This window comes from Ochotona princeps, chromosome 17 (assembly GCF_030435755.1).
Source record: "Ochotona princeps isolate mOchPri1 chromosome 17, mOchPri1.hap1, whole genome shotgun sequence".
Lineage (NCBI taxonomy): Eukaryota > Metazoa > Chordata > Mammalia > Lagomorpha > Ochotonidae > Ochotona > Ochotona princeps.
In genome coordinates this window covers 9,881,493-9,908,628 of record NC_080848.1, presented here as the reverse complement: position 1 = coordinate 9,908,628, position 27,136 = coordinate 9,881,493, and the positions used below count along the sequence as shown (strand labels likewise).

General features: G+C 48.1%; 1 protein-coding gene across 1 annotated transcript in view; it reads right to left on the bottom strand.

The window, feature by feature from the left end:
• Positions 1-27,136, bottom strand: part of PRKCA (protein kinase C alpha) — a 378,435-nt gene that overhangs the window by 63,331 nt on the left and 287,968 nt on the right. The gene's annotated exons all lie outside the window — the stretch shown is intronic.

Genomic DNA, 27,136 nt, shown 5'->3' with positions numbered 1-27,136 from the left:
CCTGTTGTTGATCCCAAGCTCAACAAAGAAGTTAAGAAAGAGGAGGTGATACTTGAAAGCATCTTTCTCAACGTAAGAGCCACCCGTCACCATCCCTGGAAGAGTCAGCAGGCGTATATGGGCCTTGGTGCCCAGCACCACGTGACCCTTAGGCACTTGCTAGAAATGAAAACACCTGGATCCCGCCCCTGGGGGACTTTGCAGTTCTCCTCTACCTGACCTGGTCCATGGGGCTGCAAATGTACTTGAGCTTCCAGAAAGTGGTGATCTCAAAGGCTGTTGTTCAAACCCTGGCTGTGACTTGGCAAAACTTGTGGGGGAAGTTGAGGGGATGTTAACAGGATAAGCATTAAATCAGAATGTCTGAGGGAAGTGACCCAAGTACTGGTGTTTAAAACCTCCAGGTGGTTCTGCTGTACTTGGTGATGCAAAGTTCCTGCACAGTGCTCAGGCCTGTGGACCAGCAGTGCGGCGGCCATCTGAGAGTTTGGTAAGCCTGCAGAACCTGGGCCCCACCTCAAAGTTATCAACTCAGAATCCTTATTTTTAGCAATACTTCCAAACTCCAAGGCACATTTTAGCTTGAGAAGCACTAAAACGGTATTCAACAACACCAAGCATGAAAGGTCATTTCACTGCAGAAGTGGGGCTGACAGAAGCTAATCATGAAGCCAGCACACATCCATGTCACAGGTCACTTCCTCTGTTAGCTCAAGCCAACCCGTACCACATACCTTCTCCCCTGGCTTATTTCCAACAGCTCTGATGTTTCCCATCATCAGAATCCCCCATCAGTGAGATGCCTTCATACACATCTGATCAGGAACAGGCTCCGCAGCCCAAGGATTGTCACAGTGTGGCCCTTGGACTGGCGGCACTAGCACCACCTACTGTCCTGGGGGGCCAGTGACCTGTGCTTATCAAGTGAGCAGGTGATTTTGATGTTGGTGAAGGCTGGAGAACCCATGGATCTAGCCAGTGGTCACAGATGATGGCTGGGCTATGAGCTAGAGAAGAGATGTAGAAGAAGGTGGTGCTAAGGTGGCAGCAGGCAGGGGTAGAGGAGGGTTAAGAGAAAGTCAAAGATGCTAGGTTTGAACATGGGCCTAGGGAGTGCTTCTGAATGGGAATGGGTGCCTCAGGTTGGCCACGGGCCTAGGGAGTCGCTTCTGAAAGTAGAACTGAGAACTAAGTGTCCCCACGATGCTGGCTGTAGGCCGACAGCCTTATAACCTTGCTTGGCACAGGAAAGAGACAGAGGTGACTATATTAAAGTGGTCTGAGCCAGGGAATGGGTGGCTCAGGTCTGCTAACCATAGAGAAACCAAGTATAAGTTCTTTTGTACCCTGCTACCAATTGTACCTCTCAAGCACTTTTTAACTTATTTCCTAATCTTGCCTGTCTAGGGAGTGAACAGAACATGAATCAACAAACAGGCATGGCTTCTGAGGCCCAGGAGGTCTGTTTCCAAATCCTGCCCCTTCCCCATGTAACCATGAGCAATGGGAGATTCAATTTCCCAGCCTGTTTCTTAATCTATAAAAATGAACAGCACCTATTTCCAGCAGTAGAGGGTTATTGGGAGAATTAGATGAAATAACATATAAAAGCCACTACACAGTTGGGTACTTGGAAGATGGGAAGAAAAAAAATCAAGACATTCTATGATATGATTAATGCTGGCAAGGCCTACGCTTGATGGTTTAGACCCATTTCCACTGCTTGTCATTTTGAAATCCTCAATGGGGTGGATGGCAGGACCCCAGTGGATTCAGTGTCTGGTGAATTTACCAAGCTTCTTCATAGGGCTTTTTTTGTTGTTGTTTCTTATTTTAAAAAGATTTATTTATCTTCACTGAAAAGAAAGATTTACAGAGACAAGGAGAGACAGAGAGAAAGCTCTTTCATTTGCTGGTTCACTCCCCAAAAGGCTGCAAGAACCAGAGCTTAGTCGATCCAAAGCCAGGAACCAGGAGCCTCCTCTGGGTCTCCAATGAGGGTGCAGGGTCCCAAGGCTTCAGGCCGTCCTCGACTGTTTTCCTGGGCCACAGGCAGGGAGGTGGGTGGGAAGTGGAGCAGCTGGGATCTGAACTGGTGCCCATATGGGATCCCATCATTTGAACCGGGAGGATTAGCCAACTGAGCCATGACCCTGCAGAAGGCTTTTATATGATGCACCCTGCGCCTGACCCTGCAGAAGGCTTTTATATGATGCACAAGGTATAGGCTCCTGAAACATGAGCCCTGAGTAGCCCAAAAGAAGGAAAATGTCAGAAATGGGCTCTCCTGGAGGGAAAGGACAGGAGCTCGGGTCTGTCTCTGAATAAACAGCATAATGGCAGATCAGGATACTTCCTGAAAGGCAGAACTGGCCCACGTATGGTTAGTGTTAGAGGCTGCAGAAAGTCACATCTCAGAGAAGCAGATGAAGGACCTTATCCAGGCCACTGAGAGCTCCTGACTCACCCCCTGCCAGAGGCAAAACACGTCTGGGTGCTGACTTCTATACTGTCAAGGTACAAAGCCGACAGGCAACACATAGCTTCCTGAATGTGATCTTTGCAAACAGCACAGGCTGCACTCTTCTGAATGGAAATGCGATAAGATTGGGATATGGCTTAAAGCTGTAGGCTTCCCACAGAGATGCTACCGTGTAAGTTGGAAATAAAAGGAGTGATCCATTCCAAATGCCATGGGAGCAGGCAGCAGGCCCAAATTCAATTTCCTACTGCAGCCAACAGCAACTTCCCGGGCCCCAGGAGTCGGGACTGTGAGCATCCCATGTGGGATGTGCCATCAGGTGAGGCTGGGGCTACACACTGCCTGCTCTCAACTCTAGCTCTGCTGCTCTAGGGTTGTGGTGGGCAACCCTAGTTTCCTCACCTGGAAAGCAGCACCTCCCTACCTGGTCAGGGTTAGTCAAAGTGGCAACAAGCACACAAGCAAAGGCCTACATGGAGACCGGTTGCGGGGGGACAAAGCCCTGAAGTCTTCACTGTTCAGAAAGTGATATGGCAGCTGAAGCAGCTGGCAGGCAAGTGCTTGGATCCAGGGCAGCAGGGATATTTTCTGACATGGCTGCAAGCTGTGTGGCTTTCAGGAAGAAACAGTGTTCAGGGGCACTGCCTGGCTACACAAGGCATGCACCTGGGATGTCCGGGGCCCACTCTAGGGAATGGGAGTCTCTTGCGTTGGGTGGGGGCCCAGGCACTGGGGTCATGGAAGGTTCTCCAAGAATCCCTCTGTGAAGTCAGCTGGGACACTGCGGAGTGCATTTGTAAGTCATCTTTTGTGTGGGGCTCCTGGACTGGCATTGGTGACATCATCACTATCTAGTCCTCAAATATATTTAAGTTGTCTAATTTTTAATTTTTTAAAAAATTTTAAGGAATTTAAAAAAAATATATTTAAAAGATCTTCAGAGAGAGGGCGAGGGAGGAAGGGAAGTAGGAGGAAGGGAGGGAGATAGGGAGAATCTTTGTCTACTGGTTTTATTTCCCAAATGATGGCCACAGTCAGGGCTGGAGCCAGGAACTTCATCTGGGTTTCCCACATGAGTTCAGGGGCACAATCAACCTGGGCCATCCTCCTTAATTTCCCAGGCTATGAGCGGGGAGCTGGACTGAAGTGGAATAGCTGGGATGCCAGCATTGTAAGTGATGGCTTAAACCTTATGTTGTAAAGCTGGTCTCTCAGTTGCTATTTTAACACCCACCATTTAAAAGGAAACGTTAACACTATTGTAAACGGAAAGACAAAAGTGCGGTCTAAACAGAAAACAACAAATAAATACAGGTACAGTGAGAACCTGACAGTGTTGCTGATTTCTGGTGGGTGCAGTAAGGGAGCTACAGTGGGGAGAGGAACCAGGGTTAGAGGGCTAAGGGACAGCCCAGTCCCAGACAGACACTTTCCTGGACTTACTACCAAGACCGAGAGCAAACTAAAATGGAGTGGCTTTCTTACATCGGCCTTGATGCTTCTAAATGGCAGTTCAGTGTCTTTGGAGTCCTCTGCAAGTACAACCAAAACTCACACTCTCCCATGGCCCAGATCCACATGTGCAATGCATTGCTGAACTGAGGACCAAATCTGAAGTTGTGATGGGTGGGGAACACCAGTGGGTCCAGGAACAGCCTAGCTCAGCCCTCATGGCTCAACTCTTATCTCTGACTTGGCACAAGAACTAAATTGTTTTGACCAATAGAATAAAGAAGGCAGAGGAAAAAATCATGCTACTCTGATAAGCTATTGAGGATGGGATCTTTTTTTAAAAAAAATAAAAAAGGTCTAATAGGCCATGTGAGATCAGTATAGTCAGCTCAGAAGATCTGGTAGCCTTCGCTGGACACCCTGAGCCATGGTGCCCCAGTCTGGGTGGCAGAGCACAGGATTAGCAGTCAAGATGGTGACTTCATCAACAGCCTGTTTGATGGGCAAAAGTAAGGCTGTGATCGCGACTTGTACACTACCTCCGGACCACGGCCACCACTCCCCTGTCCCACCAAAGGGTAAAAAAAAACATGTTAAGGTGACAGTTCCTCTAGTCCTGGAATTGCCAAGGTTAGACTAGTCAGTCAGCTCCTGCTTGCTTCAAAACAGTTTGGGATTTAAAAAAACAAAAATCAGTGCAATCCTGGATTCACTCAGAGAACAGTCCAAGACAACATACGTAGCATCACCTGGGACACGTAATGAAATCTGCCCACGCACTTTAGCACCTAACTCAGAAGCTGCACATTGAACCATCCTACCTCCCTACCTCCACAGTGGCTTTCTGACCTCCCTCTGGGGTTGCAGTTGCTGAGGGGGCCCTCTGGCTGGGTTCAGGTCGATGTGAGAATGCACAAACAAGGAGTTTTTGCTGAGAACGCAGTCGCAAGCTGGACTTGTCAGCACTGCCCCACAGTGACCCTGCCCCGCCCACACAGGGTCACTGTCTGGCACTCACAAAGGTCAAGTGCCTGCACAATTGAAGACAACGTGGTCCATCAGATGATCTATTTGACTTCAGAAAACTGTTTCTGGCTGCTTTTTCTCTCCCTCTAAGAGCATCCTTGTTTAGGACTCCTGCCTGAAAGCTAAGGACAAGAACAGAAGCTCAACACAGGACCTGATGCAAAAGCCAGGATTGTTCTGTGGATACTGCCCCAGTGATGCCCTCCACCTCCACCCTGCCTGACAGCAAGAGCAGAAACAAAATTCCGTGGTCCCACTCTACACTGTGCCTAAGCAAAAGCCAAGTTTTCTGACATGAAAAACAAAAAAGAGAAGAAGAAAAAAAAAAACCACCACCACTCTCCTTTGTTTGCGGTTCCCAACAGCAAGGAAATTAGAACACAAAAATGCTAGAGGGAGGAATGGGCTGACAAGGGCAGAGGACAAGCGGCATTTGGTGTCTGTCCACAGGGCCTGGTGTCTTTCAGTCTCAGGCAAGAGATGGATGGATGGTGGCTCCCCGCAACCATGGACCCTATGTCCTAGCCATGAAAAGCGACTTCAAACCTAGATCTGTGATTTTATTAATTATGGGACATCTGCAGTGTGTGTTCAAGGAACTTTATATCCATAAACTGATTTCTTACAAAAAGATGATTACGTTTGAATGTATGTTTAATGCTAGTGGAACTTGACGGAATACTTTCTAAGAATTTTGCCTTTAGAGATTAGGTGTAGGTAGTCACTTCTTGCTTGTCGTTGCTATCTTTAGAAGACTTGGACACAATGCAGTCCCAGGAGAGACAGCAAAGGCAGGCATGGTGGGGAGGCCGTGGGGGTGGGGAGTTCATTTAGGAGACTGGGAGGAAGGAAAGAGATGAAACACCATCTCACTGGAGAGGAAGTGAGGGCAGGGCCCAGAAGGCAGGCCACAGGCAGGGTCGGGGTTGAGGTGCAGGTGTACCTAGAGTGGCAGGTGGGAGGAAGGCAAAGGGTACTCAATTGCTTTTTCCAAAAGAAGGGCTCACATTGACAAATTCTAGGGGTAGGGATATGATATCTTCCTTCTTTAGATGGTTCCTGCCTAGCCCAATCCAGCTATCATCAGGAAATTTCTTTCTGGGGTGATTAAAAAGTGTTCTGGAAATAGTGGTGATTGTACCATCTTGTGACTACATGTGGGGTCTTCATAAAGTTCGTCAAAGGTGGAAACTATGGAAAAAAAAACTACACCTGGATTTCAACATGTTTTTGCATCAAAGCAAGCATCTTTTAATTCCATTTTCCAGGGATTTTTTGAAGTCGTACACTGAAAGCTACAACATTGTCCGTTTTTAGCGGATATAGGTAGCTGTTTGGCCTAGCAGCTGGGACGCTGGTTGGGATGTCGGGGTCTAATCCCTGCTGTGCTCCTTATTTCAGCTTCCTGCTGATGCACACCCTGGGAAGCAACAGGTCACGGCTTAAGTGACTGGATCCCTGCCACCCAAGTGGGAAATCTGCACTGAGTTCCTACCTCCTGGCTTCAACCTGGCCTATGCCGTCATTGGAGGCATTTGGGGGTATAAGCCAGTGGGCAGCAGTCCTCAGTTTCTCAAATAAATAAAAATATCTTAAGAAATCAAATCTTATTGTGTTCTTAAGGGTGAATGTTAGGGCGTGTGAGTTACATCTTAATATAAAAGAACAGATGCCTTTACTGGTAGAGTTCCTCCTGACTTACTACACCGCTCACTGGAGCCTCACTATGCTCCTGTGTGATCATGACTCAGTGCCTATCTTGCGGATGAGAGAAGGGACAGGGGCTAGCGCACTAACCTGAACTCAGTCCCCCCGGAGTGGGCTGCATTCAGGGTTACCCATCAGTGCAGATCAGGGGACACCATTTGTCAATGATTTAGGGTCTTGCTGGCCACAAAAGTCTCCATGACAAGAATACTTGAGCCTGCTGCTGAACAGCAAAACAGCCATAGACAGGATACAAACAAATGAATGTGGCTACATTAAAAATAAAAACCAAAAAACTTTGCTTAAAGGAAAAAACCTCGCCAGCCACATTCGGTCCTTAGTTTGCTGATCCTTAGCATAAAGCAAACAGCACAGTGAGCTGTTTTGAAGAAAAATTCAGCCAAAGAGGACTTTTTGTTCTCCTGTACTCTATGCCTCTTGAACTCTGATTGCCCTAAAGCCTGGGAAGGATTCTGGGCTGGGATGGGAGAGGGCCAGTATCCTTCCTATGTGCTTGTGTTTGCTCCTTTGGGTGCAAGCCTGTCCTGCTCCATACACCTCAGTTGCAGCTTCCTGCCTGGACCTTCTGGAGTCTGGCCATGACCCTAGCCTGTTCCCCACTGAGCTCCACCTGGAGGCCTATGGCCTGAGAGTGCTAATGGATCAACAGGGCCATTTTTTGATAATGGCAAGGCTGCTCCAGAAATAAGGATTTTAATGGCAAAATGCTGACCTGCTGGAGGATAGCTGGGCGGGCTGAGGATTCTGCTTCTGGATACCTGAGCTGGACACCCAAGGTGCTGAGGGTCTGTCCAGCCTAGAACAAGGACCTGGTGACAGGTCCTCAAGGGGGTGATGATGGGGCAGATAGGAAAGCAAAAGGACAAACTCATTCTATCATTCCTGACAATGTGGTAGCTGTCACACAGCTCACGCTGTCCCAGGAAGAACACACAGTGCCTGGAATTTGTTTGCAGTTTCTTGGACAGGCCTCTTCTGTCGAGGTGCCAGGAAGAAAGTGTACGTGAAGCGCTGCCAGCTCCTCAAGCTGTCACAAGGCTGTTCTGCATGGCATGGCGGGGTGTGGGAGTAGGGGTGTGTCAGGAGGCAGGACCGCCCAGCAGGTGCGGCTGGGCATCCTGGAGAAGACAGATTGTTTTGGGGATGGGACTGGCTGGCTGGTCTTCCCACTGATGCTCTCTGGCAATAAGTTTTTCTGAGTATAGGGGGCTAGGACTTGGAGCCTTGAGTCTGAGGACTGTGCAGGGAGGCAGGGGTGAACAAGGTAGCAGGGGATCTCCCTGCAAAGAGATCGGAAGCAGTTTGGGTCACCAATGGAGGAAGGGCCAGGCAGGCTCCTGCTGGCACATGGGGGGGAGCACAATCTGCTCTCAAGCCATGTTCCTGATACACTGGGGTGTCTATTTTGAGAATCAGGGATATCCTAAAACCCTCTGGCCAGGCCTTCTCCGGCTTCCTTAAGGCATAAACCACTCCGATGCTTTTGTTGGAGTTTTTATGACATTTTAGTGCAACTGTGGGTCCTGGATTAAGGACCTCTGCTGGACACCAACAGAGCCAGGGTCTCTAAGGATTTAGGGTTCTTTACTTTAAAAGCCCATATGAAAACAGAGTGTAGCTTTCTTCCAGGCCGGTTACTATTTGGCCCGGAGGAGGGAAGCCGGGTGTGCTGAGGTCTGAATGTTTGAGTCCTCCCGTTCCCATTGCCTAAGGTGACAGGTTTAAGAGATGGGACCTCTAAGAGGCAGCTAGGTCCTGAGGGCAGATGCTCCAAAACAGGATCAGTGCTCTGAGGAAAGATGCCCCAGGAAGCTTCATGGTCCCTGTCTGCCCCAGTGGGAAGGAAGATGTCAGGAAACAGACCCTCACCAGCCAGACCTGGAATCTGCAGGAGCTCTGGTTCCCAAGCTGTGAGAAACGCATCTCTGCTGATGAGGTCAGCAGCACACATGGCCCTATTGCAACACCCACCAGGGACTGAGACACTGTGGGAACTGAGAGGAGTTCTGGCAAGCGGAAGGGCAAGGGACCTGCCAGGCGCGTGTGAGCAAGCGGGTGGCTGCTCAATGGCCAGATGTCTTTATCAGCGTGAGTCCAGGTCTTCATCCATGAGCTCCTGCTGTCTGGCAGGCTCTGTGTTGGGGACAGTTTATTCCTTAGGCAACTCAGAGTCACCAAGTTGATAGGCAAAGTGAGAACACATGAGGGTAGTGGCCCCTTAGACCATGGACCAGCAGACCGAATGAACAGAATCATCCAGCCCAAAGTAACAGCAACCAAAGAACCACTTTGTTCTCTCACTAGCAAATTAGGAAAGAGATTTTCCATAGTGGCTTGATGGGCATTTTGTTCCTTGACTTCTGATGCTTCTGCTGTGGAAAAAAGGACCAATAACCCATGTTTCCTATGCTTTAACAATTCCAGCCAAATTCTAGGGGTGCTACACACTGTGGCCCACCTTCATGTAGCATGTGGTAGGATGACTTAGGAGCTGGTATCCATTCTGTCTGGTTGAATATGTTCAATATTCAACTACATCCAACCTATTGCATTGAGTTCTCATATCATCCCACGTCAGGGAGGCCAGTCTCCTTGCTACTGACTATTTGGAAGCCCTCATACAGAGCATATGAATCTCCACGCTACACTTGCTCTGATCTTGTAGGTTCATGATGCCCCAGGCATGGGCACAGCCAGCTGGCCACCCACTCTTCCCCTCAGAGCTACTAGCTACTTCTCCCCTCTGCACAAAACTTGTCTTTCCAGACCTTCCACTTTCCTGCCAGTCCCAGCATCTCTGCAGACTGACAGCAGTACAGGGGCAGGGACTGCACCACACTAGCTGGGGCATCTGATCCCCAACACATCAAGGTGAACCTACGAGTGCTCAGTGGATCCCCCTTACCCATTTCCCGAGAAGCCAAGGCGGACAGAAAAGCTTGAAAACCTCTGGTCATCTAGCTGCAATGCATCAGGTGTCCATTAGGAGGGACTCTAGGACAAGAGAAATACCTAACAGGTCCTTCCAAGGGAGATGAAAGGCAGGACAATAGGAGTCAGTTTTAAAAAATGTCAGATGTCGGGCAGAAACATGCATATCCATGCACAGGAAAGGTTTTGGCGAATGTGTATAATGGCAAAACCGTGCAAGGGCTTTAAATTTCGTGTTTGTGCCCAAACAAACTCTTCCTTTAAACCCATCTTCAATCAACTTTTTGAAGCCCCCATTATGAAATATAGATTGGTAACTCCCCGGGGTCACTTTAGGCTATAACTCTAGGGACAAAAAAAAAACCCCACAAAAAACAGGATTAAGGTGTGAGAAAAAAAAGCACATCAACCAGTCCCTCACAAACCAACTCCCAATATCTCACTATTTTTCTAACAATCAGTGGAGAATAAAATTTTCTTTTTTTTTTTTTTTAAAGATTTATTCATTTTATTACAGCCAGATATACACAGAGGAGGAGAGACAGAGAGGAAGATCTTCCGTCCGATGATTCACTCCCCAAGTGAGCCGCAACGGGCCAATGCACGCCGATCCGAAGCCGGGAACCTGGAACTTCTTCCGGGTCTCCCACGCGGGTGCAGTGTCCCAATGCATTGGGCCGTCCTGGACTGCTTTCCCAGGCCACAAGCAGGGAGCTGGATGGGAAGTGGAGCTGCCGGGACTAGAACCGGCGCCCATATGGGATCCCGGGGCTTTCAAGGCGAGGACTTTAGCCACTAGGCCACGCTGTCGGGCCTAAGAATAAAATTTTCTATTAGACTTCTATAGCCTCAATGTTCCCATAGGAAATGGGATCCAATTGTGAGAGAAACACTGTTTTCCAAGTCATGAGAGATTGAAATGATTTTATACAAATAATATAGGATGCTTCTGGTGTGATGGCTCAACCTGCTAATCCTCCCCTTGCAGGTGCTGGGATCCCATATGGATTCCAGTTCATGTCCTGGCTGTTCCACTTCCCATCCAGTTCCCTGCTAATGGCCCAGGAAAGCAGTGGAGGATGGCCCAAAGCCTTGGGACCCTGCATTCACACTGGAGACCCAGAGGAGGCTCCTGGCTTCTGCCATTGGATCAGCTCAGCTCTGGTTGTTGTAGCCACCTGGAGGGTGAACCAGTGGATGGTGGATCTGTCTTTCTCTTTGTACGTCTGCCTTTCCAATAAAAGTAAATAAAATCTTTCAAATATTAAATTATTAAGAAATACCTATAGGAGTAATAGTCTTATCACACAAAAATCTAAATATGATACAAAAATTAATCTTAGAAATTAAATATGAACTCCCAATATGAAGATACAGGGAATATTGAAATTGTCCATGCCTCTGCTAGGAGACAAGCTAATTAGTGTCTTAACCTTTAGCGCCTTTTTCTCAGCATTGGTCTAGACTAACATTTACCTTTTTAGGAGTCACATCGGACGTACTATGATTGCAGTCTCCAATTTTCCTTTGTAACCTAGGAGAGGATATATTCTTCAGGTGTCTTTGATGCTCACACCCTTACACTTGGCTCTAACATAACGCATCTAATCAGGCCTACAGAGGGCCACTGTGATCTTCGTAGACAACACAGCAATGGACCATCTTCAGGTATGAAAACCTGCCCACGTTTCAGGCATTTTCTTATAGGAAACATATGTCAAAGTAGATTGAAAGGTGCAAAATTATCCAAGACACCTGATATTTGTCACCATGTTTCGGCCCCAACCAGGGGTGTGGTGAGGAAAGTGAAGAACAACCTTCCTTTCTGTCTCCCTTAACCATTTTTTAGGCTTGGCTTTTTTCCCACGTGGCTATTTGGCCATCAGTGCTTGCTTTCTTTGGATTTACTCCTTGTTCTGGTTTCCTACAGAGAGATAAAGAATGTTCTGAGTGGGTCAGGAGAGTTGTTTGGATAGGAATGGTAACAGTCCTTTGTCATATCTGCCACAGACTGTGTTCAGATCTCGTGGCCATGCTTCCAGACACACAGAGGCTCCACCTCCTAGGCAGCCTAGCTGTCAAGCAATTCCTTCCATTTCTTTGAGGCATAGACAATCCTTCCCCTTTTGGAGAGAAGCTAAATATACCCTTGTGTTTTCCTTCATTATTTAGTTTCTGTTGTGTATTTAACTTTTTAAATCCATTTGAAATTTAGTATTTCCATGTACAATGGGAGGAAAATGCTCACTGTTTTTTTTTTTTTTTTTTAACTTTTCTTCCAAGTGTTGAGACAATTTTCCCTATCACACTATGGAAGCAACTTCTCCATGAGTCCAGGTGGCTGCTGTGGGTTTGTATGACACTCTGTTTTCAGGGTTAGCTGCTTTCTTCATTCAGCATTATATGGATTCTTGCAATGAGCTGACCCTTTGTTCTAGATCACCAACATGCTTTAAAACACAGGGCCAAGAGTCCCACATGGCCTCTTACATCAGCGGCCAAACACGGGGCAATTTTCTTCCTGGCGGCATCACTTCACTCAGTGAGGGAGAAAGGTGGGCAGCCCAAGCCTGGGAGATTCTTTTTTTTTAATATTTATTTATTTATTATTGGAAAGGCAGATATACAGAGAGGAGGAGAGGCAGAGAGGAAGATCTTCCATCTGATGGTTCACTCCCCAAGTGGCTGTAATGGCTGGAGCTGTGCCATTCAGAAGCCGGGAGCCAGGAGCTTCTTCCAGATCTCCCACGCAGTGCAGGATGCCAAAGCTTTGGGCTGTCCACGACTGCATTCCCAGGCCACAGGCAGGGAGCTGGATGGGAAGCAGGGCTGCCGGGATTTGAACTGGCGCCCATGTGGGATCCTGGCACATTCAAGGCAAGGACTTTAATTGCTATGCTATCGCGCCGGGCCCTCTTTATTTTTTTAAGATTTATTTTTTATTGAAAAGTCAGAGTTACTGAGAACTGAGCCCACCTGAAGCCAGGAGCCTCCTCCAGGTCTCCTATGCGCGTGTGGGCTCCTAAGGTTTTGCAGCATTCTCCAGTGCTTTACCAGGCCACAAGCAGGCAGCTGGGAGGGGAGTGGAGCAGCTAGGATACAAACTGACACCCATATGGGATCCTGAAGCATGCAAAGCAAAGACTTTAGCCACTAGGCTACCACGCCAGGCCCAGGAGATTCTTAAACATCCTCACAAAGAGTCCAGCGTGGTAGCTTAGTAGCTAAAGTCCTCACTTTGCATGCACTGGAATCCCACATGTGCCATGGTTTGTGTCCTGGCGGCGTCACTTTCCATCCAGCTTCTTGCTTGTGGCCTGGGAAAGCAGTCAAGGACAAAGCCTTGGGATCCTGCACCTGCGTCAGAGACCTGGAGAAGGTTCCTGGCTTCTGGTTTTGGATTGACTCAGCTCTGGCCATTGCAGCTACTTGGGGAGTGAGTCAGCAGATGGAAGATCTTCCTCTCTGTCTCTCCTCCTCTCTATATATCTCACTTTCCAATAAAAACAGACAAATCTTTAAAAAAAAATACTCACAGAAAAGCTGCTTTTTCCCCTGTCTGCCTCTTCCTGCTGCTGTTGCCCTTCCACCTGCTCAGTCCGTGCTTTGCCCTTAGTCTTTGGCTATAAATGACGTGCTCTGTTTGCCTTTATCTTTTCCAGAAGTTCAGAAAGTATAAGTGCTGCTTTAATGCCAATCATTGTGGGGCCAGCATTGTGACGTAACTGGCTAAGCACTGCCTGGAAATGCCAGTGTCCCATAAAGGTGCTGGTTTGAATCCTGGTTGCTCCGCTTTAGATCCAGCTCCCTGCAAATGCACCGGGGAAAACAGTGGCACACAACCCCAAGTCTCAGACCCCTGTATGCACGTGGAAGATCTGGGCAAAATTCTTGGCTCTTGGCTTTAGTCTGACACAGCGGCCACTGTGGTCATTTGGGAAGTGAACCAGTAGATGGAAGCTCTCCCTCTGTATCTGTCCTCCCCTTTATAACTCTGCCTATTATTAACCATAGTAGTTTTAAATGTTCAGCTCAGTTGAAAAACATCCCACATTTCTCTGATGATCAAAGCAAAGAAGGAAATGGTTTTACGGAGTCCTCCACCCAGTGTCGTCACGCATCTTCAGGGGGGCTGATTTCAGGACCCCTTGTGACTGATCAAGTCCCTCACAGAGCACGGCGAACAACTTCCATCAAGCCTGGATGATGCTCCCATACACTTCAAATCATCCACAGATTCCTGAAAATACTAGTTGCTTTGCTGTACTGCCTGGGGGAGTAAGGACAATTCCATGTCCATGGCTCCCATGGCTTTCACTGCAGGTCTAATTTCCTTTTACAAATAGTTTTGAAATAGATGAAACTATGGATTCCGAGGGGGAGACTACATGGAGAATAGTATGAGCTGGGTCCTACCTGCGTGTTACTTGGGACTCCATTTTCCATGACTGCCATGATGATGTGACAGAGTTTAGGGTCTCTACTGTTCTCATTTCTATACGATGTATATATATTTTTAACACATTGGAATGCTTACAGTTTGCCTTTGCTCATGAGTCATGGGATGTGGGGGAAGGCCCTGCTTGTCTGAGCGGATGAGAAGGCAGGGAGACTCTCCTTGTTTTCTTTCAGGTGCACAGATCTGGGCTATTTCATGCGTTCTGTATGGCCGCATCACAGGTAAGTTTCTGCCTTCGGGACTGTTGGGCCAACAGCTTTTTGAAATTTCTCCAAGAAAAACAAAAGGTCATAAACAGTCATAATTGTCTGTTTTTGTCTTTTCCTGTCTTTTGCTTTTTTTTCTCTTCCTTTTTTCAGAGCTTATTAGTTAGTTACTGAAATTCAACACAGAAATTCAAGGAAATCTGGATTGGTTCAGAGGTTCTTGGAATTCCATTGTTTCTAGAAAGTCTAGCCTATTGCAAGAGGGACTACTTCTTAACCACTCCTGGTTTGATAACAAGCTATATACCCTCACTTCTCATGGAGAATCTTCAACTTTTGCTTTCATATGATCACACCTTGTCCCCATGTGGGTGGCGTTCTAATGTGCTCCAAATGGTGTGTTCTTCGGAAGGCCAAGGTTGTGTCTGTTCAATAGAATTCTATGCCATCTCCTGACCATTCACCTCCCAAATCCATCTTCTTTGGCTGAGCCACACACACATAGATACTCCAGGTGGAACTTATAGGGCACTGGGAGCAGGGAAAACCTGGGTTGAGGAAGAGACTGGGTTATCTGTCTCTTCTGCCCAAGTACCCCACTTTTCTGGACAATCCTTAGTGAGTCATGTCACCAGCCTGGAACATGCGGACATTAGCTAGACAAGGAAACCTTTTAGATTCTTTCTACTTTGGACACATGCTACCAGGTGATTTTTACAGCACAAGATTAAGTCCCATTTTCATGTTATGCCCAGTGGCCTCTGTTTGCAGCCTTCACACCAGCTTGTAAAAGGTCCTCCACACAGTCCTCTCTTTTGAAAACACAGGGGGCACTTCAGAAAGTTCCTGGCAAGATAAGTTTATTGCAGTGCAAACAATGTTTGGAGATTCGTGCACAGCTCTTTTTTTTCCTAGTATGTATTAAGCACAGATTTCAATGTTGTTTGACACCTAAAAAAACTTATCTTTGATGTCTTGAAGCCCTCTTGCAGTTTCTATGTATGTGTGCCTGGGGGGGCGAGTCACGGGGTGCGTGGGGGATGATGACAGCTGAGGCCACTCTCCCAGGATGAAATGGATGTCCTGGAGCTAGTGCAGGTTTGGGCAAAGGGATACATCCATGGATCTGAAGCTAAGACACAACCAGTGCTCCTCTACCACTCTGATCTACTTTATACACTTCATCCCGTTATCAGAGAATCAGAGAATCAGATTTCAGGGAAGGCATTTTTGCAAACAGTCAAAACAAACAGACTTGTTGATTTTGGGGAGGCACAGTGAAGTGATCCATCCCCCGCCCCGCAAGAAACAAGAGAAGTCAAGACTCTTCTTTCAAACTTAGCCTGAGACTGGATCCATCAATGCTAGACCACAGTAGAGCTTCACAAAGACTCTGGAAGGAGACAGAGGGTCCCCAGGCCTATGAGAACAGCATGGGTTCAACGTGTAAACACTCAAATAAGCAGGGAGAGAGCAGAAGCTCCAAGGAAGGCATCCCTGGTGCCCGAGGGGCCAGCCCAAGGAGGAGAATCAGAACATCTAACTTTAAGTGGCGGCTGGTCCCTGAAGCCCAGAAGCCTCTATCTTGGGACAATGGTTCAGTCTTAGCCTGATGCCACTAACCATTTACCTAATTGCCTTGTCATGATGCCATATTCCCTGGGCACTGCTCTGAGTCTCCGGAGGTCTGTCCACAGGGAGAGAAAGCACTGCCCAAGTGGATTCCTGCTGCGTAGGACAGCATTTTAAATATAATAGGCTCTTTATCATCATTTGCCTTTTCCTGGAGCTTGACAACACAGAGAGACGGATGAAGTCAGTAGGCACATGGACAGCTTGATTTCTCTCTGTAAACTAATCAGCTGGCATCCTGCTGTATTGCTCAATGGGGACTACACTGGAATAAGACTCCAGGGACCTGTTCATTCCCTGGGGCCTCAGCTGGGGAGGCAGAATTAGTGACCTGCCCCTCCCTAACCCCTTGGGTGGCCCCACCCCCATCCTGCCTTCTGCAGCCACTTTGCTGGTACACACCATGCTTTGAGCAATGGGAAGTTCTAGTTTTAGTCACTTCCCTCTACTACCAGCCTAAACACAGAGGCATTTTTTGTGTTTGTGTGTTCAGTAACTCTAGCCCACTTCAGGGCCAGAACAGGATATGCCCAAGCTGCAGTTCTCAAATGTTCCATACATGACAATCATCTTAGAAAACCCACTAAAGGCCTGAATCTGCTGTCACAGAATCTGGTTTAGGGGATCCAGGGTAGGAGGAGCCACCTGCCACAGGGAATGAATGATAAAGAGGAGACAGCATTTTCCATCTCCATTCTATCTGACCATGGAGGGAATCTGATCCTTTGGAGATCCCCTCTTGCCACTCCTATGGCCAATCCCAAACTATTCCATGTTGGACCCACACCTCACACAGGAGACTCCTCAAGAAACCTTCGGGTCAAGTTCTCATGGAAACTCCCTGATTATAAACGCTCAATTCAAGTATTAGCTCTGCCTTGTAACCTGGCAAGTCCCTGAAGTCTTCCATGTGTAAGTATTATCTGGAATTACGCAAGTAAAACCCATGGCATGGTGTTTGCACAGAGTAAGTCCTCAATAACTGTCATTACCATGAGCATCAGTATCACCTGGAGAAACCCCTGGCATAGCTGGCTGTCCCTGAACACCGCTGGGTACTGGCACCAGGATGAGCTCAGGGATCCTTGAGTAAAGCTGACCTGGAAGGGTTCTGGGCTCATGGAGCCAGCACTCCAGTGGGGGTACAACTCTGCACTGCCAGAGCTGACATGAAACTGGATGACACTGCTCTATTCTTACTCATGCTTGGTACCATGCCAAGTTCACAACATCCCTGGGAGCAGAGAATAATGGGGTGGTCCTGCAGTTTTGCTCCAGGCCTCAGGGCTGGCACTGAAGCTCCTGGTCAGAACATGCACTCAGATTACACCCACTGTGCAGAAGGGCTCTGACATCCTGGCCTCCAAAGCTCCCCAGCCCAGCACATCCAACAGTCTAAAGAGGAAGAGTTCCAATGACACACTGATAGACATGGCTTGCTAAAAGAAGAAAGGCAGGGGCTGGGGAAGGTGTTATTATTCTAGCTCCAGAGAGAATTGCTCTATTTGTATTTCTGGCTGCCTAATTAGTATTCCCAGTTTTCCCTCCCCGCACAGAGGTTTTCTCATAGGAACGAGGGGATGATACCAGAGGCAAACAGAGAGATCCAGAATATGGTTGGCAAGCCCTGCGTCCATGAAGCTATCCCCTTCATGTCAAGATGGGCTGGGCTTGAGATGGTAGGGAGGGGTGTGGAACACCCCTCTGGCCCTTCCCTCATCCGCCCCTCCTTCTGATTACTTCCACGTCATCTGTGCTTTAAATAGACTACACCAAATGGTAATAACCCAGGAGATTAAATTGAATTAAATCAGGCCTGGCTTCCAAGCAGCTGCTAATAAAATCATAAGCATTCACATCACTGAATGTGAAGGCAAAAAAAAAAAAATGTTTATTGCTTGTGCCCACCCATTGCCTGAAGTAGCTGAACTCTTAAGAGACATAGTCCAGTGAAACTGACCTTTGGTCCACCATGTACAAGGAAGAAGGCATAGCAGCCATGGAGGCGAGTGCTAAGCTGTGCTCATCAGCTTGCCTGCGGGAGCCCCAACATCCTATGGGAGCTTAGGGCTAAGAATGTTCTGGCTGTGCATGAAGGATGCTACTTGCTAAGTAGCTTGCAGCAGCCCACCAGTAAGGACGCTCTGCCCTTCATCTTCTGTCTTCAGAGAAGGGATCAATAGCTCTAACCTAGAGCTGTCCCTACTACCTGCAGGGCCTGTGGCTTCTGCATGCCTGTCTGTTCTTGGTCTCCCAAAATGGGTTCAGCAAGCATTTTCTAATGGACATGCTGATCAGTGGAGAGACCACCAGTATCTGTCTCTGGATCATACCTATCCTTGGCCAAAAAAAGACAAAGCAGAACAGACCATCCCTCCCACCACAAGCCTCCATTGTTCTATCACTGACATCTTTGAAACTACAAAGCTGAAGATACACATTAATTCAATATACGCCATCCAGCTTAAGAGATTTTCACAGGCCAAACCTTGTAGCACCAAAGTTCTGGCGAAAAGTCTGGAAGTAGGCATTTAGTCCACTGATTAAGAAACCCACATCAGACTGCCTGGATTTGATTCCCAGCACTGGATCCTGATTCCAGCTTCTTCCTAAAGCAGACCCTGGGAGGCAGCCATGACGGCTCAAGTAGTTGTACTCTTATCACCCATGTGAATTCCTAGTTCCTGGTTCTGGACTGGCCCAGGATGGAGTTTTCTCCATCTTCCCATTTCTCTCTGCCTCTTAAATAAAGTTTTGTGGGGAGCGGGGTGCTGAAGCCGCTCCGGAAATAGGAGGGGCCGTCACAAGATGGCGGCTGGCCCAGGGCCAGGAGGCAGAGTTGGTCTCACCAGCAGGTAAACAGCAAGTCACAGGGATAGGCTAATGCCCTCGCTGTGATTACTGGCCTATCACATAGCACCAAGTGGACTCATGGGGAGAAGTGATTGGTGGAGAACAATATAAAAGTAGCCAGTAAAAACTAGGTGGGGACGACGGACAGACGGACGGATAACAGACGGATGGACAGACGACAGATGGACAGACAGACAGAGGGACGGACTAGGAAGATGACTGACGAGATGGACGACAGACGGACGGATGGATGGCGGACGGAGAAAGATGGGACGAGGGAGAAGAAGGATGGGTGGGAAGAAGGGTGGTGGAGAGAGAGTTGGAAAAGAGGGATACAAACAGAAGCAGTAAAAGCAGTATGGAGAGACGGGGATGAGAACGGAGAAATGCAGCAGAAAGTACGGGAAGAAATATGGGAAGAAGGGTGGCAGAAAGAGGGCTGGAGAAGCGGGGAGGAAAGCCTAGACCAATGGGAACCAGAGCCGCGGACAGAAAGATTTAAACGTGGCCGCTTTTCGCAGTGAGGGGTCTGGTTGTGGTTCCGGCTTTTCCCAGACTCTCAAGAGTGTTCCTCATCGTTTTAGTGTCGCTGCTGCTGGGCGGCGGTGACAAAGTTTAAAATTTAAAAAGTATACATATATATATATATTTGATGTTACTTTTGGACCTTATTCTGATAAGGTCAACTGTCAACACCTTAGACCACCACAAGGTTGTCACATGTATCTTGCTAACGAGAGATAAACTTGATCCTAAGAGCTGTTAGGACTGCGTGGTGTGAAGATCCCTGGCCCATCCTACATAGCCTTCTGGCAGGTACCCTTACTCCGGGTGCTTTAGAGAGGATAGCTGGGTATCAGTCAGAGTTGAACAAATCAAGCAGAGAAAGCATCTTCTCAGCCATGGGAGGGCCTTGAAAGCCAGGCAGGCTGGCTTTCTCAGGGAGCGGCTGAGAACCCAAGGTGTGATTCGTTGCCAACTCATTCTGTCTCACAGCTGGTATTCCTCAGAATGCAAAGTTCCAGGGGTAATAGGCATGGGCCTGCCCAGTGAGCCTCATGGCCTGCAGACAAAGCTGCCCTAGGGAACGTGTTTAAGCTTAGGCAACAGCTCAAAGGCAGTCTGGAGGGCTTTGTCCAGTTCCCAGGCCCTAAATGAATGTCTCCACTTTTCTGAGCTACTCATTTGGTGCTCTGACTGTGACCACATTCATGGGACTCGGCTTCCTGCTGGCGCCGTCATCGCCAAACCTCTTCTACACCAATGCCATTTACACTTACAATCTGGTGTGCTGTTTCATGGCTTCCAAAATAAGAGAGGTAATTAAGGCTCCAGGTGGTTGAGTTGGACAAATGTTATTGAATCAAAATTTTTTCTTTGTCCTTGGCTGTTTCTGGGAACTGGCTGGGCCACTTATGCGTCATATTCAGCTTTTGTGCATAGGCTCAGATATGGCCTGGCTCTTCAGTAACTCAATAGATGGGTGATGTGAAAGGCAAAGGGCACTGAAGTGCAAGGAGAGGGGTCTGGCTCCAGTCCCTACACCCAATCCAATTTCCTGTGCAACCGTGGCTGATGGCTGTGGTAGTAAAAAGCAGGTAGAAAACCTGATGTTTTCTCTGCTTAGCAACCCTCCTCTTCCCCAGCCCCCCTTTTTACCTGCTTTCCACCACAGGTGATTGGTTTAAGGTGGGACATGACCCGGAATAAGCCAATGGATTTCTTCCCCAGAGGTTCTGAATTTGTGTCTGACACAGCAGGAGAGGTGAAGCTGCAGGAGGCAACACCATGGATCCTCTGAGATCGCGTTTTCTGCAACACGAAGGAAGCCTACCCTGCTGTGAACGAAAAGCAATGGTGGCTGGATGCAGAAATCTGCTCTCTGATTGAACGCTCTTGTGGTCCCAACTGTGAATTTCAGAAGATGTCTTACAATTATTATTATCATTTTTTTTTCTGTTCTGAGAGTGAGGAAGGGTACAAAAGAGTAGGGAGAAATGGTATCTCTCTCTTCAAGTAGTTTATTCTCTAAATGCCTGGAACAAGCAGGGCTTGGCCAGGCCAAAGCAGAGAGCTGGAATCTTTATTTGGGTCTTGTACATGGGGGACAGGGACTTGACTACTTGAGCCATCATCGGTTACCTTCCAGGGTGTCCCTTAGCAGGAGGTCTGAAACAGCAGTGGAGCTGGGACTTGAATCCAGGCACACCCTGATACGGGATGTGGATATCCAAGGCAGTGCCTTAACCACTGTGCTAAACATCTGCCCTTAGGTGGTGCTTAATCATTACGCTTTCTTACCCAAAGACCTGTCCTTACAGACACACACACACACACACACACACACCCTCTAAAACCTTGGTTTTACACCTGTAAAACCAGAGGCTTGGATCCCTACAGGAACTTCTAAATGGAGTTACAAAACTCTTTCCAGTGGAAATATCATTCAGATCAGATGTTCCTGGGAGGAATTTGCTGTCCAGTTGTGTTTGCAAACCACTGGACCAGAAGCTTCTCCTGCTTCTTCAATTCAACTGTCTCATTTTCCATGGCACGTCCATCAGCTGCTTGTCTTGGAAGCAACTCTCCCAGCAGCAGACTGCTAGTGCTGAAGGCAGCCTTGGAGTTCAAGCAGATCAAGCAGGTGCCTTCACTGGAGTTTGCAGATCAGGACAGGGGAAGAGGGAGAGGTTAAGAGCTGAGGTTCATAGTTAAGGTTTCTAAGGTTCATACTTCAAATTCAGATTCAACTGTTTTACCCAAATTTTCTTCTTTTTGAGGAGGGAGGTAGGTAAGAAGAGAGCAAGAGTGAGATAGTGCTCCTCCTTTTGTTGGCTCAATCAAAAGCTCTGGATGATGGGGACTAGGTCAGGCTAAAGCCAGGGGCTAGGAATGCAATTCAGATCTCCCACACTGGTGGGAGGAACTCAACAACTTGAGCCACCGCTGCTGCTCCCAGGGGTCAGCATTAGCAGAAAATTGGAATGAGCAGCTAAGCCAGTAGTGGAACCCAAGTACTCCAACATAGGCTGCAGGTTGCCTTAACTGTCAGTTTGATTGCTTAGCCAGACTCCCACATTGTTCTCCGAATTCTGGAAAGCAATTCTGCAGTAAGTCTCTGTCACGCTTGGGATGGAGAGTAAAGGAAAGGCAAAGTTTCGAGTTAGATTTTCTGGATTGTGGTTGGACTCCCATCGTGTTCATAGCTGTATCACCAAGGAATGAATGCCAACCAAGTGTCCTACTTGAAGGTACTGAGCTCTATGACTAAGTTTGCCTGCAACACAGTCTCTTACACTTATTCAGCACTGGATTAGCACTGGATTAGTCAGGAGTCAAATCAAGTCTGACTTCAAAGCCAATGCCACAGGGACCTTGAAAACTAGGTAGCCTCTGCTACTTTGGAAACACATGCCCCTGACCCCTGCCTCCTACTCCCCACTCTGTCTTCACAGCATACTGGTCATTGGAAGAGTGTGGAGGACTTTTTTCAGGTGTATCTTGGCTTCTGCAGAGCAGCCAGATGTCTATAGGGTCACAGCGTCCCTGCAACACAGGGGGAGGGTACAGTCATTTGCCAAAGGGTCATCCAGAGCAGCTGGAGGCTGACTGGTGCTTGTGGCACAAGCACATTTCCTGCTGCCTTGTGGCCAATGGTGGCCTCTTATACATTCTTCCATAGGAAGTCAGTCAGCCAGGCAACAACAAAGCCCAGAGAAATGGATTCCTCCCTTACCTAGCATGCCTCTTCCCAACAAAGGGAGAGCAGAGAGAAAGGGAGGCCAGGTTGGTGCTTTCAGAACAAGGACTCTACTCTCTCCTGCTCCACATGGGGTGTTCCGGAAAGCTTGCATTTCTGCCAATTTCAACCCCTGTCCCTGGAAAGTCTCAACTGTAGAAAAGACTCTTCCCATAGGTAACCATTCTCAATTCAGTGCCCCCAGCTTGAAAACTTTTATAGGAAGTTCACTTGACTTCTCTATTCATTATTCTGGGGCGGGAGGGTGGATGAAGGGACATGCCTGGCTGGGTTTGTAAAGGGACCCTGGCTGTCTTTAATTAGCCACAAACCTTCTGTTAATTACAAAGGAAAACCGGAGGTGAAGTGCAGCTCCTTTCTGCTTGGTACAGAAAGCCCCAGGGATGCTGTGCTCAGAGCTGCTGGCAGGACTGTGGCCCACGCTTTTCAAACAGGGATATTTTAGAGCCACCCCAGGGGCTGACTGATCTGGTCCATTTTCTCAGGAAATCCAAGTGGAAATGCCTCGAAGCAGAGAGGAACACAGGTTGATGTTCCTCTGCACCATTTAGGGAAAGGATTTCTTTGAAGGGCAGAATGAGAGTGAGAGCTAGTAAGTGAGATACAGACAGACACACAGAAAGATATCTTTCACTGGACCCAGTAACTCCACATAGTTGGCAGGGACTCAAGTACTCAGCCATCTTCTGCTGCCTTCCCAGGGACACTAGCAGGGAGTTAGATCCTAGGTGAACAACTGGGCATCGAACCAGTGCTCCAAATGGGATGCAAGGATTGCAAGTGGTGGGTTACCTGCAGTGTCCTGCCCTTCTTTGTACCATTTTCACGCCAATAATCAGAGTACACACATTCGCGTCAATGGGAGAATCCAGTATAAACCATTTTAAAAAATAATTTTCAGCAACCAACACTTTTTGGTGGCCTATCAGAGCAGCTCAGTGTTAGGAAGGACTTTAAGAGGGCCTCTGCCCATTCTATCTCTCAACTGGACAACGCAGATGGAGAAAGGAAGAGCTCTTGGCATTTATTTTCAGATATTTCCACTGGCAAACCTACCCATTTCCAAACATGACTCCAGTTTTCCAATCTTCTGGTGGAGAACCCAAAAGGGGCATTTACCTGTTGCCTGCATCCTTTTCCTCAATCCTCTAAGATCGTCTCTCCTCTATCAAAGAGTTATGATACTTTCGATGGAAGTGATGGGAAAAGATACCATTTACAGGTTTCTAAGAGAGTCTTCACAGAAGCTCTGACTTTCTGGAGAACGATCAAGTTCCTTGCAATAATTCCATGGCAATTAATCCTGCACTTAAGTGATAATCCTATTACTAGAAGCAATTAAAATCCTGTGCAAGAATGACCCGGCTCAGTCAATGTCAAGTCTCTGTGTGCTAACGGGGGAACCTCGAAAGAGGCCCCCAGAAATCATTTGCTTCCTCTTTTCTGCAGCGCAGGCATTCAAGACCTATCTTTAAGAGTGCCTCATTGTGGCAGCAGCTGAAGGTCAAGCAGACAGACAATGAGGTCCCTGTGAAGAATCAGGGGACTTGGGCTTCCCCTAAGCGAAACTAGAAAAACCAAGCCACTCTGTCTACGGTTATTAGGGGGACCGTCAGACAAAGGCAAGCACTGCATTAAGGAAATGACACTAGCAACCCATTTGCCCCTTGCCCTGATCTTGCTGCCTCCCACAGGCACCCAGTGACTAAGCACCCAGCAGGGAAAGCTATGTTTGAATCGCTGAAGAGAGAACCAGGCATGAATAACAACCCGTAGGAGGGCATGCTGCTAGTTAGTACGCATTTGACATTTAGCTGCGCCACTAGAAGTCAGGACGAGGGGGCAGAGGGAGGATGTAAGTAATGACATGCTTCTTGGAGAGGATGCAGTCTGTCTCTTGGTGGATGTGTGTTTCTCAGAAGGATCCTGCAAGTCTTATGGCTTTGTGAATGAGACTCAAACAGGAGCACTTTAACTTGGTCCAGACACGAGGTTAACATGGCAAGAGTCACTTGGATGTGGTGATACAGGAGCACAGGATGAGCCTGTGTAAATTTCCTATGTTGTGCTCATTGTATATATCCATCATCCTTGTCATTTTTCATGACCAACATATATAAAGCACAAACTGGAGGTACTGGGCTGGGCATAGGGTTTATGATCTGGTAAAAAAAACAAAAACAAAAACAAAAGCACCCCCCTCCCCCAATGTACAGACACATTTGTGAAGTCACACAACAAAGCCAAAAAGGGCACAGGGAGAAAGTGGTCCCTGGTAGGCAGGGCATGAAACATCAGCAGAGGCTTCACCAAGGTGACCAGGCCAAGAGCTAACATGGTGTTCATGAGAGAACAGAGAAATGGCACAAGCAGAGGTGAGGAGGGGAAGTCCTGGAGGGCTGGCACCTGCCACGCTACGGAAGCTGCGCAAAGCCTTTCTAACGGAAACACAGGGTAAAGAGGTGGGTGCACAAGGGATGAGACGGGGGAGGCAGGCAAGGGACTGGCTGCAGACGGGGTTACAGGGACATAACACAGATGTTCAGGAACAGCCAACCAAGAGGAAGACAGAGCCGATGGACCCATGCAAACCTGCTGGCTTGAAGACGGCTGTCACCCCAGCAAGCCTTATGTGGGTACCAGCAGGCTGCAGCAGGTTGGCTTAGAGGTAGGGCCCTGCTGTCTTCTGCTAAGGATGTGCCTGCATGGCAGGTATCAAGATTTAAAGCAGATGCCTGTAAGAGGTGATTTCTTCAAGGAATGTCTGAAAGGGAGATGAAGAGGAGGGGTCTCTAAAAGAGAACATACCAGGCTAGGAGAAAGAAGGCAACAACAGCAGGGTGAGACCAGACTGATCCAAACACACACCCAGCTACCTCACACACTGTGCAAACACACCCACCAGCCTTTGCTCATCCCAGTCCTCCACTGTCAAGCAAGGAAGGCCTCAGCCAGCTGCCCCACTGCCAGACCTTCTTCCACAGTGATGCCAGCGGTGCTGCTGTAATTACAGGTGCTCTGAGCCACTGTAGAGCAGCCTCAACTGTTAATTGCTGGGATAGTGCAAACACTATAGCAACAGTGCAGGCTTCATCTGTCCTCAAGGGAAATGGTTGTGAATTAGCACAGATGCTTCCTTGGCCAAGCCAGGTAAGAGAGTAGAGGGGGCATGTGGGGTTCTGGAGGCAAAGTGTCCCATTTTGGTAGCTGCACAGCCTGGGGAGGCCTCTGTAACTTTCTGACATTTTTCTCAAAGGGCTGTCATGATGAAATAATATATTGGAAGACATGCAGGTAGGGCCTAGGTACATAGAAAGTGTCTGATCAATGTTGGTCACCCTTCTTACAGGATGTAGCCATTCAGGAAGTAGCAGCAGTGTCTTGGCTTCCTCATTTGCCAGACACCAGGCATGAATGGACCAACAGACAAGGAAGGGCCTTGGCCAGTTAGATGTTATGACTGTGTCCCGAGCCAAAAGGGGGCACCAGTCCTCTCTGTGGGCACCTGACAGACACTGAACTCTTCATTCTTACTGCTCCACCTGCAAACCAAGAAAGTTCCTGCTTTCCATGTGCCTCCTATGGAGAAGCAGTGCCACAGTCCATCACCCACAGAACCAGCAGGTGTTGATGGACTTGTGGAACTTTGGCCAGCAAGGCCACTTGAGGAAAGGATACTCTGTATCAAGTGTCAGGAAGTACAACACCAGTGTGGATGCCCAAACTAAAGGAATTATAGTTTCACAGAGATGCGAGACTCATGAAGGTTCTCAATGTCATTTTCTAAAGAGACAGAGTTGGCTTGAAAGACAGGCTTACACAGACCAATGCTGAGCTGGAATCTGTGAAGCAGACACAGGAGATGGGAAAGTAGTACCCAAAGTGGTGGCAGGGCAAGTACAGAATACAACTGGCCCACTCGGCATTTTCCAGTGCCTCCAAGTTGATTTGGATCATACGTAACAATTTTGCATCACTTGTTAGACACACCACTCCATGCACATGTGCACACATGTTCACATGCTTGTCCATAGGTGATTCCTTTAGCTGGCTCATTTGGGTTCCTTTTTTCTCCCAGGGTATTTAGAGTGGACACAACCCACAAGCTCCCAGGAACACAGAACACAAGTGCTTGCCCACTGTGCCAGGAACCTGTACCCTGCCCGGCTGAGCAATGGCAGGTCTCATACAGTGAGTACCAGGTGGCTCCAAGGTTATGGTCAGTGACTCAGCCACAAACACTGGGGTCAGGTGAGAGCTCTTTCAGATGCAGGCTCTGGGGCTCAGCCTTGACAAAGAGTCACAAAGCAACACTCAGGGTTGGGGTAGAAGCATCCCATCTAATCACATCACATCTGCTGGGGAGTAGAGGGAATTAGAGGGCAGAGGAATATAAGGAGCACTGAAGAGAACTCACAAAACACTCCCAGGGGTTGCTCCCCTGGGGAGCTTTCTCCCAGCTGAGAACACTTGCTTTAGAGCACAGGTAAGCACCGGATCAGTGGAACAATGTCCCATACACACGTATTGTTGCCTGGCTTCTTAGAATTCTGGGGTTGGCTTCAACATTGAAGTTAACAGTTCTGTGAACACCTGTACACCCTCTG